The sequence below is a fragment of the Myodes glareolus genome, chromosome 7 (assembly GCF_982192425.1).
Source record: "Myodes glareolus chromosome 7, mMyoGla1.1, whole genome shotgun sequence".
Taxonomy (NCBI): Eukaryota; Metazoa; Chordata; class Mammalia; order Rodentia; family Cricetidae; genus Myodes; species Myodes glareolus.
This window is the reverse complement of record NC_142032.1, coordinates 22,642,179-22,660,872: the sequence shown is the minus strand read 5'-3', so window position 1 is coordinate 22,660,872 and position 18,694 is coordinate 22,642,179.

Here is an 18,694-nt window from a genome sequence, read left to right as displayed (position 1 = left end):
GGTGAGAGGAGAGGGTGCCTGAACTGGCCTTGGCCCATAACCATACTGATGAATATTTTGCATATCACCATAGAACTCAGAACTTTTAATGACAATGAGACACATCTGCTCCTAGCAGCAACAATTACTTCAAGAGGAAGATGATCATTGAAGAGACTCCTTATGTAGTTTGATAGTCATTTGGGCAAGAAGTTACTCTTTCCTGGACTGCTTAATTGGATATGTAGACCCAAATAAAAATAACTGCTAAACTTGCCTAAAGGTGAGATAGCCTTTGGGGTTCCTGCTTCATGAAAGAGTCTGCTAGACGTTCTTCAGAATTCAGAAGAAAGTGAATGAACACTGCCAATTTAGGTGAAACTATATTTGAAATTTCCTGCTTCATGTAAAATTTTGATGGATACTATGGGCCTGTAGGCTGGAAACGGGTGTTCCAACATTACAGAAGAACTTTGGTTGGCTGTTCAGGCAGTAAGATGTCTCTGTCAATTCTAGAGTTTTGAAAGTTTCTTACAATGTACTTCCTGTTTTCTTAGTTAAAATATATTCTCCTGAAGTCTTTGATAGAGTTGAAGAATTTATAGTTTTAGTTTTTCTTAGTTAAGATAAAAGTTAAAGTAGATGTAAATATTATGACTGTAATTCTTGCTAGATATTTGTTTTGTTGTATGTAATTTTACTATGTGAAAGTAAAAACCTTCCTTTTTATTTAAACAGAAAAGCAGAAAAGAGAAAAACAGACACCAGATCTTTGCCATTAAGCCACTGCCAAATTGTGATACACAGATTAATGGAGATGGGTTAAGTTAACATGAAAGAGTTAACCAATAAGAAGCTAGAGCAAATGGGCAAAGCAGTGTTTTAAATATATAGTTTCTGTGTGATTCTTTCTGGAATCTGAGCAGTCAGGAACAAACAAGTGGCCCTTATTACAACAGGTCATTGTTAAAAGACGAAACCTGAGACTAATAAAGATAAAGGAAGGAGAAGAAGCCTACCTCAAAGTTCAGAAAATGTTTGCAACAAAATCATATAAGAAAATTTTCTTAACCCAAAGAAGGATATGCTTAAAAAGGTACAAAAAAGTATAGAACAACAAATAGATAGAACCAGAAAAGAATGTCCCCTCACCACATAATAATAATAATAATAATAATAATAATAATAATAATAATAATAATAATAATAATAAACCTCAAAGTACAGAACCAAGGAAGAATATTAAAATTTGGAATGGAAAAGGAATAAAAACATATAATGGCAGAATTAGTAGAATGACAACAGATTCTCAATGGAGTCTCTAAAAGCAGAACAGGCCTGGAATGAAGTGTTGCAGACACTCAGAGTTCTAAAATGACAGACTTAACTATTATACTTACAAAAATTATCAATCACAATATATGTAGAAAGTAAGACATACTGTAATAAAGACAAATTAAAATTATCTATCTCCATGTACAAACCTATATAAAGGTAACAGGAAAAAAACTTTCAGTTTAAGAAGGTGATAGCAAAAAACTGGAGACAAGCTAGATATCAATCAACCAAAGAATTGATAAAGAAAAATATGATACAGTTACACAATGGAGTATTACTCAGCAGTAAAAAACAATGTAATCTTGTAATTTTTATGCAAATGGACGGAACTAGAGAAATATATCCTGAATGAGATAACCCAGACCCAGAAAGAGGAACACAGCATTATTCACTCATAAGTGGATATTAGATGTAAAACAAAAGATAATGAGCTTATAGTCCATAACCCCAAAGAAGCTAGGTATCAAGGAGAGCATAAGAGAAACATATGAAGATCTCCATGGGAAGGGGAAATAGACAAGATCTCCTGAGATAATTGGGAGCAGAGTGGTTAGAAGAAAAGATAGGGCAGAAGGAGAGGAGGAGGAGAGAAGTAAAGAGAGGAGGACAACTTGAGGGAACAGGATGGTTGAGAAGGGGAAAGAACAGAAAGGGAGAGCAAGGAAAGAGATATATTGATTGAGGGAGCTATTGTGGGGCTATCAAGAATCCTGGCATTAGAAAATTTCCCAGGAATCCACAAAGGTGAACCCAGCTAATACCCTAGGCAATTGTGGACAGGGTGCCTGAACTGACCTTGCCTGTAGTCAGACTGAAGACTATCTTAAATGTCATCATAGAATCTTCTTTTAGCAACTAATGGAAGCAGATGTAGGGATCTGCTGAAGAACACTGGGCAGAGCTCCCAAAGTCTAGTGAAAAAGAAGGAAAAGTAATTTTATGAACAAAAGTATCAAGAACATGATGGGGATATCCACTGAAACAGCCTGGTGAGCTAATGGTAGCTCCCTGACTCTGGCCTGATAGTAGGGGAACCAGCATAAGACCAAACTAGATCCTTTGAATGTAGGTAACAGTTGTATGGCTGGGGAAGACTGTGGGGCCACTGGCAGTAGGACCAGGATTTATCCCTACTGCGTATACTAATTTTTGGTGCCCATTGTTTTTTGGAGGAGCCTAGATATAGTGGGGAAGACCTTGTTCCTGCCTCAAAGCAATATACTAGACTTTGTTCGCTTCCCATGGGAAGCCTTACCCTCTCTGAGAAATGGATTGGGACTGTGGTGAAAGAAAGGTGAAGGGAACTGGAGGAGTGTATGGAGAAGGAATTTGCATTGGTAGTTAAATGAGAAAGCATACTTTAAAAAAATAATTAATTAAATAAAAAAGAATGTGGAGGGTGTGAGAAATTGTTTTTCCCAAGAAGAGTTTCACAATTGGTGTAGCAAATACCAAATACTTAGTCCCAGAAACTTACATAAAAACAACATGATACAGAATTAATGTATGTTTTTATATCTTTTGAAATACATATTTTATAGAAGTATGGTTGTCACAACCATTAATTAAGAAGGATGATACAAATTTGGAAGATATCACTATGTTGCCAATAGAATTTTATATCTACCAATAATGAAGAATGGAATTATGTAAGTTGTGAACAGTACATGAAACTAGAAAAGTACTCTAAACTTAAAAAGACAAAAATTGTGTTGTCCCTCTCACATGTGTAAGCCAAAACATGCAAATATACATATAGTATATTTATTACTTTCATAGTATATTGTGAAAAGGAAGCAAGACGTGATGTTATTGTTAGTTTTCAACTTGAACACATTCAGAATTAATTATATTCCAAAAATAGAGAGCATGCCAATGAGAGATTTTTTCCTTAATTTGAAACAGAAAGAATTTTTTTTAAACACTGGGGAGATTTATTTGCTTGTGTTTACTTGTGCTTGGTGTGCCCTGGGCTGTTCATTCCAGCTAGGAACGCTTTTCCTTTGGTGGGAGAGCATGGTGTTAGTCCTCACCCTGGAGTTCCTATTGTGCTCGGCCCACCACCCTCAAATAAGTTTAGCACACCCTTTTCTCCCTATAACAGCCTTTCTCCCCACACCCATGCCTTCCCAGTGGCCCTTACTGTAGAGACATCTGGGAAACCGCATTGGATGCACACAGATAGCACACAGGATCACAATGTGCTCTCTAACCGAACATGGCTCCAGATGACTCTGTGTGTGGTTGTTACTCTGAAGATCAAGTTTCAGTTTACAAAACATTTGGACAAATTCCGTCTTCATTGAAAGAAGCAGAGAAAGGATCTCCCTCCTTTTTTACAGATGGAAAAAAAGACGTAAGTTCACACTACTCAAGGCCATGGCAGCAGCAGCTCCCAGCTGCTCACAGCTGTGGGTCTCCAGTCTTGAGTCCCACCTGCTTTATGATGCGGCCCAATCTAAACAGAAAGATATTTTTATGATGATTGTCTTGAGTCAGTTACATGCATGTCTTTAATATGGATATTGAGACAGGAAGAGACAATTTAATACCAGCCATGCTGTCTGTAGTATGTGTGTATACGCAAATGTATATACAAAAATATGTGTGTATTTATTAATTTAAACAATAACTTTTATTAATATCATTTATATGTATTTATAATAACCAATAAAACAAAAGATGCCATATATTGAAAAGATAAACATACAAAAAGAAAATACAAAAATTGAAGCTTTTGGATGAGAAAAAGTAAGTAGAAAATGATATGATTACACAATAATCTCAAAATTAAATTGTTTCAGGTAATACTTTATCCTTCTTCAGCTTGTGTCTCTCAAAGATGTTTATAATTAAACAGTTGTACCTCTTTCTTTGTCGTCAAATTCAGAAGAGAAGCCTGCAAAGAAGATGTAAAATTTATAAGTTTGAGAGAAATAAAAGTAAGTTCTTTATCTAAGAAACTATGTTAGTATAAAAAGATATTTTTAGGATGACAAACGTTATGATAGAAAGTGGTTTAGATGTAAAACTTTGGACTCCCCAAGATAGGATAGATAATAGAATACTTTCTATTTAAATTTTCAAATACTAAATAACTTGAGACCTTGTGAATGAAATTCTTACATGATAATTTTTCTTATGGTAAGTAGATTTGCTGTGATAGAGTTAGAACTTTTGCTTTTTATTTTAGAAAAATGAGGAAGTGTTATAAGATATTTAGCTACACTGTGTAATTCCAAATTTGTGTTAATAAACCTACCTTGGGACAGGGGGCTGAGCAAGTGACTCATTGACAGGAAGTAGCCATAGAAAGGACAGAAGAGTCAGAAATAAGGATAAAGAAAGGGAGAAGGGATAAAGATAGAAAAGGATAAAGAAAGGAGAAGGGAGTCAATGAGAGATTCACCTCCTCTTTCATTTGGGATGTCTGAGGAGATGATACTCTTGTTTGGTGTCTAGGCAAAAAGGAAGGTCACTTAGTTGCTTATTAGTTTCTCTAATCTAAGGGTATTTTACCCCCATATTTGACTCTTGAGTCTTTACTGGTACATAGATTGATAGAGACTGAGATAAAAACCTACATTTGACAGCCACAACCTAGGCAGTTCCAGAGATATGAGAATTCCTACCAGGCCATGTTGAAATAATTCTTTTAATATTCAAGTAACTTTATTTTCTCTACTCATTGAGTGGTGTGGAAAGTCCTTTTGTATATGTGTTGATTTTATTGGTTATTAAAGAAGTTGTGTTCAGTCAATGGCTTAACAGAATATAGTCAGGCTGGAAGATATATATATAGAGAGAGAGTAGGAAGTGTCAGGAAAAAGCCATGTAGCTGCCTTTGGAGACAGATGCCTCTGCTGGAGCCTATCGGAACTTTGCCAGTAGCCTACATGGTGATACACAGATTAATAGAAATGGGTTAATTTAAGATATAAATATAGCCAGAAACACAATTAAGGCATTGGTAAAACATTATTTCAATCAATACAGATTTCTATGTGGTTATCTTGGGTCTGAGCAGCCATGAAACAAACAAGCAGTCTTAGGTTAATATAGGTTAATAGGTAGCCATATATAATAGTCAAGCTTGTACTCATGTTAGATTTTCTAGATATGTAGAGATATATTTCAGTTAGATAGGTATTCTTCAAATATTTCAGAAACTGTAGGGAGCCACCTGGAGAAATCGCCTTTATAAGATGGCGCAGGTGGTCCTGCAGCTTGGAGATAAACAAGTCCTTATTTGGTGTTGCCACGTGGGGCTGAGCACCCTTTGCCTGCACATATGCAATTGAGCCTTGTCCCTGGCCAATCCTGAGGCCCCGGGCATCAGCAGAATGGTATTCACCAATCAGGACAGTACCCGAGTCCCTCCACCCTACAAAAGCAGCTGCTGCTTGGCTTTTGCTCTTTCTTGCTTCCTGCTCTCCCTTCAACCAAGAGGTTCCAATAAAGTGTAATTTTAGAAGAATCCTCAATTTGTGGTCGTTCTTCCTTGCTGGTCAAGGGGTCCGCCACAAGAAACCTTAAGAATACGGCATTTAAAATGTTTAAAAGCTTAAGACTTTTATGACAGTGAGACACATCCTTTCCTGGCAGCACCAAGCTACTTCAAGAGAATGATGGGCTTTAAAGAGGCTCCTTATGGAGTTAGTTGACCATTTGATGGTTATGGAATGATAGGTGAATTGATGATGATCAGGTGGAAATAAATAGAATCTCGATCACTGGACAAAATTAATGGAGTAAATGAAAGTATTTTTAAGGATGCTAACTCTCTATAAGAAATTTATTGCTTGCATTCTAGGAGACAGACTATCTAGACACATCTTCATCACAGAAATAAAGTATGCACTGAGAAACAACAGCATTTCTCTAGTTGTAAATGATGAGGCTTTTAAAGAAGCATACTGAGCTTATTCTGACCAAAATAAAGTGTGTCTATTTTGGGAATTTTATATCAATATGAGTCAGTTAGAAAGCAGTGCTTGCTGTATTGTAGATAAAGGAAATAGCCAAGAATTTGGCTCACTAATGTTCTATGGTTTACAAAATAAAATTTTTGTGAAATTCATGTGGCAAAAATGTTGACATTATTTACTAGATCCTTGTTTATTTTGATTGGCACTGAGTGAGGTCAATATTGAACCTTTAGACAAAGTTGGTAGGAACTGACTGTTACAATTAAGAGGAATGTTTCTGTGCAGATAAAGATGTGAAGCTCAAGTGGTATGACCTCAAGCCCTACTCTTCCTACCATCTGCAGGCTCTAGTTTTATTACAAATTTGAATCCTCATCTCTCAGGTTTTAATTCACAAATTGGATTAATATTTTCTCAGTAAAGAAAGTGGGTCCATTGTAAATAAACAAATGAGTGAGGATTAACAGAACCAGTTTAGGAATGAATGATAAAATGTGATGTTGGCAAGTATCAAGAGGATAGTTTTCCATACTAAAGAAATTTGAAAAACTGCTTAGATCTCTCATAACAAAGAGATACCTTATTTACAGAGAGCCTCTGCTTGACCAATGCAATTACCTCTCAAATAACCAACATAAATTCTTCTGGTATTCAAGTGCCTTCATTTTTCTCTACATATTCTTTTGTATATGTGTTGCTTTTATTGGTTAATAAAGAAGCTGCTTTCAGCCAATGACTTAACAGAATATAGTCAGGCTGGAAGAGATATATACAGAAAGAGTAGGAAGTGTCAGGGAGAAGTCATATAGCCACCGCTAGAGACAGACGCCTCTACTTGATCCTACTGGAACCTTGCCAGTAGGCCACAGTCACATCACAATATAAAAATTAATAGAAATGGGTTGATTAAAGATATAAGAGTTGATCCTGCTTTACCCTGTCTCCTCCTATCCCTTCCCAGCTTTTACCCAGGAACACCTTCCCTTCTTCCTCCCTTTCTCAGGGCCATAAAATCCCCTAGCTCAGCCTGTTTGGGTGCTGGGATGGGGTGGTGAGTGCAACAGGGCAGGTGGGAGTTCCTTTGTTTCAATAGCCTGCCAGCAGCAATGTAGGCCTTTTGTCAGCAAGGTCCCTGGCTAGCAAGGGGCACTGATCCTGTAGCAGAAGATCCATCAGAGGGGTGAGTGTGTTTGTGACCAGTGGCAGAAGCCTGGCAAGGGAACACAGACATTCCCCGATACCCTTAACTCCCTGGTCATTCTGCAGGGGCTGCTCTACCATGCTATGCCCTCTCTTCTCCTATCCCATCCCAGCTTTTACCCAGGAACCCCTTCCCTTCTTCCTTCCTTCCTTCCTCGGGGATATGAAATCCCACAGCTCAGCCTGCTTGGGCACTGCGATGGGGTGGTGAGTGCAACTGAACAGATGGGAGTTCCTTTGTTTCAATAGCCATCTAGCAGCAAAGTAGACCTTTTGTCAGCGAGGGTCCTGGCCAACAACGGAATCTGACCCTGTACCAGAAGATCCATTGGAGAGCATTTGAAAGAAGAGATGGGCAAGCACTAAGGCAAGAATTCTTCCAACAATCTGAAAAACAACATGAAAACACCAGAACGCAGCGATCTTACAACAGAAGGACTTGAACACCCTAATCCAGAAGAAGTGGAAAAAATTGACATTATAAAAGCGATAGAGTCCCTTAAACAGGATATGAAAAACTCACTTAAAGAAATGGATGAGAAGTATAACAAAAGTTTGAAGAAATGAGTAAAACCGTAAATGTTACCCTGGGAAGCCAAGAAAAAACAATCAAACAGGTAATGGAAACAGTTCAGGAATTGAAAACTGAAATGGAGGCAATAAAGAAAACACAAACCGAGGACTGGCTGGATATGAAAAAATCTAGGTAAACGAACAGAGACTACAGAAACAAGCATAACCAATAGAATACAAGAGATAGAAGAATGAATCTCAGATTCTGAAGACACCATAGAGAAAATAAATGCACTGATCAAAGAAAACAGCAAATCCAACAAATTCTCATCACAAAATATTCAGGAAATCTGGTACACCATAAGAAGGTCAAACCTAAGAGCAAACCTAAGAATAATAGGGGTGGAAGAAGGAGCAAAATTGCAGATCAAAGGCCCAGAAAATGTATTCAACAAAATTATAGAAGAAAACTTTCCCAAACTTCAGAACGATATTCCTATGAAGGTTCAAGAAGCATACAGAACACTGAATAGACTTGATAAAAAAAATCCCCTTGCCATATAATAATCAAAACACAAAACATACAGATTAAAGAAAGAATATTAAGAACAGCAAAGGAAAAAGTTCAAGTAACCTATAACAAGTAACATATAAAGGTGAACCTATCAGACTTACACCAGACTTCTCTATGGAAACCATGAAAGCCAGAAGGTCCTGGATAGAGGTACTGCAGAAACTAAGAGACCATGGATGCAAGCCCAGACTACTATATCCAGCCAAGCTATCATTCACTATCAAAACAATATATTCCAGGATAAAACAAAATATTCCAGGATAAAAACAAATTTAAAGAATACATAGCCACAAATCCAGCCTTACAGAAAGTAATAGAGGGAAAATCACAACCCAAGGAATACAACATTGCCAACACTGCCTACAATAACTCAGACATCTAGCAACCCTTCACAAGCTCAACTTAAAGAAAGGAAACACACAAACTCTACTACCCCCCACAGATAACTTCCACAGAAACAAAACAAATATTAGTAACCACCTGCGTCTTGTAGGATCACCATGGATTAAATTTAGAATTCAACAACTATGCTACCCACAGAAAGCCTACAAACTCATGGAAGCTGAAGAGTCAACTACTGAATCACTCCTGGGTCAAGGAGGAAATAAAAAAAGAAATTAAAATCTTCCTTGAATTTAATGAAAATAAAGACACAACATACTCACACCTATGGAACACTATGAAAGCAGTGCTAAGAGGAAAATTCATAGCACTAAGTGTCCAATTAAAGAAAATGGAGAAAGCACACATTGAAGACTTAACAGCACACTTGAAAGCTCTAGAAAAAAAAGAAGCAGACTCACCTAGGAGGAGTAGAAGACTGGAAATATTCAAACTGAGGGCTGAAATCAACAAAATAGAAACACAGAAAACAATCCAAAGAATCAATGAAACAAAAAACTGGTTCTTGCAGAAAATCAACAAGATTGACGAACCCTTATCCAAACTAGTGAAAGGGCAGAGAGAGAACACTCAAATTAATAAGATCAGAAATGAAAAGGGGGACATAACAACAGACACAGAGGAAATTCAGAGAATCATTAGGTCTTACTACAAAAGCCTGTCTGCCACAAAATTGGAAAATGTAAAAATAATGGACATTTTTTTAGATAAGTACCATAAACCACAGTTGAACCAAGACCAGGTGAACAATCTAAATAGACCTGTTAGCTGCGAAGAATTAGAAGCTGTTATCACAAACCTCCCTACCAAAATAAGCCCAGGATCAGATTGTTTCAATGCAGAATTCTACCAGAACTTCCAAGAAGAGCTATTACCTATACTCCTTAATGTATTTCACAATATAGAAACAGAAGAGTCATTGCCAAATTCTTTTTATAAAGCAACAGTTACCCTGATACCAAAACCACACAAAGACTTAACCAAGAAAGAGGCCAATCTCACTTATGAACATCGATGCAAATATTCTCAATAAAATACTGGCAAACTGAATCCAAGAACACATTAGAAGAATTATCCATTATGATCAAATAGGCTTCATCCCAGAGATGCAGGGAAGGTTCAACATACACAAATCTATCAATGCAATCCATCATATAAATAAACTGAAAGTAAGAAAACCATATGTTCATTTCATTAGATGCTGAAAAAGCATTTGACAAAATTCAATACCCCTTTATGATAAAGGTCTTGGAGAGATTAGGGATACAAGGTTAATTCCTAAATATAATAAAAGCTATTTACAGCAAGTCGAGAGCTAACATCAAATTAAATGGAGAGAAACTCAAAGCCATTCCACTAAAATCAGGAACACGACAAAGCAGTCCACTATCTCCATACAGCTTCACTATAGTGCTTGAAGTTCTAGCAATAGCAATAGGAAAACATAAGGGGACTAAGGGGATTCGAATTGGAAAGGAAGAAGTTAAACTCTCGTTATTTGCAGATTATATGATAGTGTACATAAGCAACCACAAAAACTCTACCAAAGAACTTCTACAGCTGATAAACACCTTTAGTTATATGGCAGGATAAAAAATCAACTGCAAAAAATCAGTTGCCCTCCTATACGCAAAGGATAAACACGCAGATAGGGAAATCAGAGAAACATCACCTTTCACTATAGACACAAATAGCATAAAACATCTTGGAGTAAATCTAACCAAGAAAGTGAAAGATCTATTTGACAAGAACTTTAAGGCTTTGAAGAAAGAAATTGAAGAGGATACCAGAAAATGGAAGGAACTCCCTTGCTCTTGGATTGGGAGGATCAATATAGTAAAAATGGCAATTCCAACAAAAGCAATATATAGATTCAATGCAATCCCCATCAAAATCCCAACCAAATTCTTCACAGACCTTGAGAGAACAATAATCAACTTTTTATGTAAAAACAAAAAACCCATGATAGCCAAACCAATCTTATACAATAAAGGAACATCTGGAGGCATTACCATCTCTTACTTCATACTCTATTACAGAGCTACAGTATTGAAAACAGCTTGGTATTGGCATAAGAACAGAGAAGTCGACCTATGGAATCGAATAGAAGACCCGGATATTAATCCACAAGCCTATGAACACCTGATTTTCGACAAAGGAGCTAAAAGTATACAATGGAAGAAAGAAACCATCTTCAACAAATGGTGTTGGCATAACTGGATGTCAACCTATAAAAGAATGAAAATAGATCCATATCTATCACCATGCACAAAACTCAAGTCCAAATGGATTAAAGACCTCAATATCAATCTGAACACACTGAACCTGATAGAAGAGAATGTGGGAAGTAGTCTACAACACATTGACAAAGGAGACCACTTCCTACGTATAACCCCAGACATTAAGGGAAACATTGAATAAAGGGACCCCCTGAAACTGAGAAGCTTCTGTAAAGCAAAGGACAATGTCATTAAGACAAAAAGGCTACCTACTGACTGGGAGAAGATCTTCACAAACCCCGCAACAGACAAAGATCTGATCTCCAAAATATATAAAGAACTCAAGAAACTAGATTTTAAAATGCTAATTAACCCAATTAAAAAATGGGGTGATGAGGGAGAATTATCTGTATTCTGTCAATCATATTTTAATAAAACGCTGATCGGCCAAGCAGGCAGTATAGGCGGGAAAGCCAGACAGGAAGTAGGGGTGGAGCAAAGAGACTGGGAGTATTCTGGAAGCAGAAGCTCTCTCTCAGTCACTCCTGCGCAGACCACCGAAGAGGCAGCATGTAACATGTCCAGCTGAGAAAGGTACGGAGCCATTATGGCTAACATAGATGAGAATAATGGGTTAATACAAGTTATAAGAATTAACAAGAAGCCTGACCTAATGAGCCAATCAGTTTATAACCTTATGGAGTCTTGTGTGTGATTTTCTTTGGGGCCTGCCTGCTGTGGGGTACCGGGCGAGACGGAAACCCCAACAAGCCTGCCCTCATGCTACAGACAACAGCCCCTCCGCGCGAACAGGAAAGGAGTCCAGGGGCCGGAAACGGAGCCGGAAGACAAAGAGAGAGTGGAGGACAGCCGCTGCTTTTTTTAAAGGGAGAGACCACGCCCCAATGGGCTGGTAACTCAGCGGCGATTGGCTGAAGGAACTCCCACAGCATCTCCCCCTTTTGTTTAAGTAAGAGAGTTCTAAGCCTACTACGCAATTATATACAATAAGTACAAACCTACGAAATTATATACAATAAATACAAATATCCTATTCTAACTAGCTTAAGTTATCTTGGTTTCAGAATTTGGGTCTAAGAATATGATGCTTTGGAAAGGAGGTTCTTCTTTTGTTTTCACAGAGGATGAGACCCTGTGGATTGCTTCTATCCCAATATGGTATGATAGACCACGCCCTCCTGAAAGGTTTCTGCGAACACCCTCAAAAAATTTCTTCACTCAACTGCCGACTGAGATGAACCTGGCAGACAGGTTATACCATGAAAGACCTGATTAACTGCGCCCCTATACAGCAGGAAGAAGTTTGGAGAGAAATAACTACGTCCATATTCCCAAATATTGTTTATAAATGTTCTTTTACATTTAAAGGGGGATATGATATAGATATGAATAATTTCATTGGTATGGATTTTAAGGTCAATTTTGTTATATGTATATATGTTTCTGATCTTGATTGAGGTATTGTGATTATGTAGTTCATTTAAAAATGCAATGTATAATTAAAAATATAGGTTGTTAATGAATAATCATCGATAATAGTCAAGCTTGTAATAATGTTAGTTTGATTTTGTAGATGTGCATAGATATATTTCAGAGAGACATTCTTCATATCTTTCAAAGACTACAGAACATAGCATTTAATGTTTTAATAACTTAGGACAATGAGACACGTCTGCTCCTGGCAGCACCAATCTACTTCAAGAGGAAGATGGGCATTGAAGAGGCTCCTTATGGAGTTGGTTAGCCATTTGGGCAAGAAACTGCTCTTGCCTGGACTGTTATATAAACTGGACACAGAGAACCCACAGAGAGAGGACTGCTGAACTTGCCTAAAGGTGAGATGATAATTTCGGGGTTCCTGATTCATGAAAGAGTCTGCGAGACATTCTGCAGGACACAGCAGATAGTGACTGAATTGCCTTTGAAATTTCCTGCTTCATGAAAATGTCTCTGGATATTATGGGCCTGAAGGCTGAAGATGGGTGCCCCAACGATACAGAGGAACTTTGGGTGACTGTCCAGGCAGCGAGATGTCTCTGTCATTTCCAGAGTTTTGGAAGTTGCTTACTTCTGGTTTACTTAGGTAATATATCCTTCTGGAGTCTTTGATGGAGTTAAAGAATGGATAGTCGTAGTTATAGTTTTCCATTATTATGATAAAGATATAGTTATAAATATTGTGACTGTAATTCTTGCTTGATAACTGTTTTGTTATGTGTAATTTTACTATGTTAAAATGAAAGCCTTTCTTTTTTGTTTAAACAGAAAAAGGGGAAATGATGGAGGAGGGTTATCTGTCTATTGTGTTATTTTCATTGGTCAATAAAGAGACTGCCTTGGCCCCTTTGATAGGACAGAAAATTAGGTAGGCGGAGTAAACAGAATAGAATGCTGGGAAGAGGGCAATGAGCCAGACGCCATGGAGCCAGCCACCAGGTCAGACATACTGAATCTTTCCCGGTAAGCCACACCTCATGGTGTGATACAGATTATTAGAAATGGGTTAATATCAAGATATGAGAGTTAGTCAGTAACTAACTCTCTAGAGATAATGGGCCAGGCAGTGCTTAAATGAATACAATTTGTATGTTGTTATTTCTGGGACTAAGCTAGCCGTGCGGGAGCCGGGTGAGGCAAAAAGCAGGCCTGCCTGCAGCCCACCACTACAATGGGGCACTTAACTGAACAGAGAATTCTCAACTGAAGAAGTTCAAATGGCCAAAAGACACTTAAGGTCATGTTCAACCTCCTTATCGATCAGGGAAATGCAAATAAAAACAACTCTGAGATAACATCTTATACCTGTCAGAATGGCTAAAATCAAAAACACTAATGATAGCCTTTGCTGGAGAGGATGTGGAGTAAAGGTTACACTCATCCATTGCTGGTGGGAATGCAAACTTGTGCAACCACTTTGGAAATCAATGTGTTGGTTTTTCAGGAAATTCGGGGTCAACCTACCCCAGGATCCAGCAATACCACTCTTGGGAATATACCCAAGAGATGCCCAATCATACTACAAAAGCATTTGTTCAACTATGTTCATTGCAGCAATATTTGTAATAGCCAGAACCTGGAAACAACCTAGATGCCCTTCAATGGAAGAATGGATAAATAAAGTGTGGAATATAAAACACTGACAATAAATAAAAAACAATGACATCTTGATTTTTGCATGCAAATGGATGGAAATAGAAAACACTATTCTGAGTGAGGTAACCCAGATCCAAAAAGACGAACATGGTATGTACTCACTCATACGTGGATTCTTGCCATAAATTAAGGCCAGTGAGCCTATACTTCGTGGTCCTAGAGGAGCTAAGTAAGAAGGTGAACCCAAAGAAAAACATATAGTGATCCTCGTGGAAATTGGAAGTAGAATAGATTGCCAGGCAAAAATTGTGATCTTGGCGGTGGGGGTGGGGTGGGGGTAAGGGGACATGGTGAGAGAAAAGTGTGGAGGGAAGGATGGGGAGACCCTGGGGGAATGGGATGGTTGGGATGGAGGAAGGGTGGATATGGGAGCAGGGAAGAAGATATCTTAATTAAGGGAGCCATTTTAGGGTTGGCAAGAGACTTGACTCTAGATGGGTTCCCAGGTGTCCATGAAGATGTCCCCAGCTAGTTCCTTGGGTAGCTGAGGAGAGGGAGCCAGAAGTGGCCCTATCCTATAGCCATACTGATGAATATCTTTCATATCACCATAGAAGCTTCATCTGATGATGGATGGAGATAGAAACAGAGACCCACATTGGAGCACTGGACTGAACTCCCAAGGCCAAATGTGAAGCAGAAGTAGGGAGAACAGGAGCAAGGAAGTCAGGACCACGAGGGGTGCGTCCACTCACTGAGAAGATGGGCTGATCTAATGGGACCTCACCTAGGCCAGCTGGACTGGGACTGAAAAAGCATGGGATCAAGCCGGACTCTATTAACGTGGCTGACAATGAGGGCTGACTGAGAAGTCAAGGACAAGGGCACTGGGTTTTGATCCTACTGCATGTACTGCCTTTGTGGGAGCCTAGTCTGTTTGGTTGTGCACCTTCCTGGACCTGGATGAAGTGGGGAGGACCTTGAACTTCCCACAGGGCAGGGAACCCTGACTGCTGTTTGGACTGGAGAGGAAGGGGGAAGGGAGCGGGGGGAGGGAAATGGGAGGTAGGGAGGAGGCAGAAATTTTTTAATAATAAAAAATAAAGAAAGAAAAAGAAAAAAAGATATAAGAGTTAACTAAAAATACGGTTAGGCTATTGGCCAAACAGTATTATAATTAATACAGATTTCTGTGTGGTTATTTTGGGTCAGAGCAGAAGGGAAATGAACACATTGGCTCTAGCAACAGATTTGAGTGCCAGACTGCCAGAATTCCCATGTCAAGTCTAAGAAAGCTTTAAAAAATAACTTCTAGACCCACAAAAATGGAAGCCAAGTGCAGATTCTTGGTAACAGCATTTTTTTTTCAGACAGGCTCTATTTGCAAGGGAGATGCAGCAAAACTCTGTGGCTTCATCAAAAATGGTAGTTTTCTGGTTTGCCAGCACAAAGGGCTCTGGTTCTTTCGGGAGGTTCAGCTATGGAACATTTAAATGGTTTTTGTGAGAAGAATGTTATAACTTGCTTATGGCAACATAAACCCATGGTTTGTCTGAAAATGGAGCCATGAGCATGGCATGTTCAGAGGCAGTGGACATGCCACTGCCATGTTGGACTGGGTAGAGCAACATGCAGGATCACAGAGTTGGTCCTAGCCATGCCTACTTAGCATTTAAAGAGAAGTATTCCTAGTCAGAAAATTATAACAACCACATGACAATACAGAGATTAATAGAAATGGGTTAATTTAATATGTAAGAGATAAACAGAAATACACTTAGGCTATTGGTCAAACAATATTGCAATTTATACAGATTTCTCTTTGATTATTTCAGGTTGGAGTTGCTGAGAAACAAATAAGCAGCTTCGAGAAACAGTTGATTTCTTCCAATTTCAGTTCTTTTATAGTAACACTTTAACTACCACCCATGCTTTATTATAATCTTGGCAACTACTCTACATTTAACAAACCATTATTGTGCATCCACTGTTTATGATTCTTATCAATGGGAGAATAATAAGAACAGAGACAATGTCTTTAGGGGGGAATTCAAAGACTAGCAGTTGCATTTTCTCAAGAACTTGCACATATGTCTTCTGCTCAGTTTTGCAGCACCACCCTCAATTCTGACTTAATGGGACATGGAGAAATCTAATCCTTGCAATCCATGGGTAAAACAGAGGGAATATCTGGAGCCATAAGACAATCATCTTAAATTCTCAGTTCTAGGTATGAGCTGAGAGACACTGGCAGTCCTTATGTCACACTATTGCCAATAGAAAAAAAAACAATAATAACAACAATAATAGCCTGAATTATACATATATATTATAAATATATATATACATATATATTATATATGTTTAGTTCTACAGTGATAAAATCCTTATAGCTTTCTCTAAGCTACAATTTAAAATATTTATGAAACAAGAGATAATTTTTGTCCTAACAGTGTTGCTCAAGGCATACATTATGGTCTTTTCAGGCTTCCATTGTTAAGAACACATATCCAAAGGTTTAAATTAGCAAGAACCATTACAAATATCATATGGTCTTGTGTGCATTTGTTTCTAGCTATGAGAGGAAGCACACAAACAGCTGTAGCAGTGAGGCCAGCAAAAAGAGCACAGTAAGAATTTATTAGAAAAAAAACATACACCATAAAACACACAAAATGTCCATAAAGTATAAATTTTTATATGGGAAATAAACTTAAAGACATATGAGGAATTTTCACTTATCTAAAAGTTAGCACATGAGAAGGTGTATCCTAGAAATGTCAGCAAATAAAACCACAAAATCTTACGAAAACATCTGGGTGGCAATACAAAATTGTCAGGAATTCATGGTTGACACACGAGAAAACTTCTGTTTCCTTTCCATTCACGTTGAGTTCTTCTGGACTAGAAGTTTTACATGCAGTTGTGAGAACAATCCTTCCAGAAGACATAATAAACATTTCTTTGAACTATAAGTTCCGTCTTTGCCCTGGCCACTTTAGGTTTTGGTGCCCTTGAACTAAAAGGTCTAGAAATAAATAACAGTGTAAGTAGGGGTGACTGATATAGATTACAATGGGGAAATTGAATTGCTGCCCCACAATGGAGATAGGAAGATATTTCTGGAGTAAAGGAAATCACTTCAAGCATCCCTTGCTTATAGCAAATCCTGTGATTAAGATCAATGGGAAACTACAACTGCCGAAACCTGGCATGATGGCACAGACAAGTGAGGAATGAAGGTGTAGGTCTCTTAGCCAGGCAAAGAACCAAGGCTGCCTGTGGTGCTTTTTGCGTTTGGAGCAAAACCAAAATGCGTAGGAGAGGAATCTAGTTATAAATATCAGGTAAGGCCACATGAACCGTTATAGAAATGAATATTATAGTGGACATGAGTGTGTTTCTAAGAATATGTTGATTCAGATATTTGTGTTTTCTTTCAGTTTATTCATCATATTATATAACATTAGATAACTAAAGAAATATCTTGATTGTGGAGCATTTTGGCATTATGGAGAAGCTGGTACCAGATAAACCCCCAGAAACACACAAGGATAACCTAAAATAACACTCCTAGGAATAGTAGAGAGTATACCTGAACTCACAATCTACTGTAATCAGATTGGTGCCTACAATAATTGTCACCAGAGATATTCCATCTAGAAACTGATGAAAACAGATGCAAGATCCATACCTAAGCACTGAGTTGAGCTTTGGGGATCTTCCTGAAGAAAGGGAGGATGGATTGTAGGAGCCCAGGGGTGTCATGGTGGGGGAACTCATAGAGAGATCTGAGCTTGTGGGAGCTAGTGGACTCTGGATCAATTGTTAGGGCGCCTCCATGGCATGGAACAGGCATTCTGCATCTGTGTAACAGTTGTGTAGATTGCTCTCTATGTAAGGCTTCTAGCAGTGAGATCAGGTCCTGTCACTGTCACTGAGCTGAATTTTGGAAGCATGGGCCCCATGGAGGATTACCTAGCCCAACCTTGATGCAAGTGTAGGAGCTAGAACCTGCCTCATCCTGATTTGCCACGCTATTTTCAAGCCTGTGGGGTTCTGCCCCTTTCTAGATGGAGAAAGGGGAGAGTGGAAGGGAATCAAGTAGATGGAAAGCAGAGGAAAACGAGGAGGGAAGAGAAAACCGTGTTGGTATGCCAAATAACTGAAGAAAACACTGTATACATAATAAATAAATTTTTTTAAAAAACTAAGAAAACAAAAGAGAACACACAGTAGAAAGATAACAAGGAAATGCAAATATGGACAGATTTGGATGAAGAAAAGGAAACTGTAAAATGACAAAATTATTCAATAATTTCAGAATAAAATACTTTCTAAAAATTAACTTTTTTCAAATAAAGGCAGACTTTAAAAATGTCAAATTCATTGTTCATGTTTATCACCAATATTGGGTCATAACTATG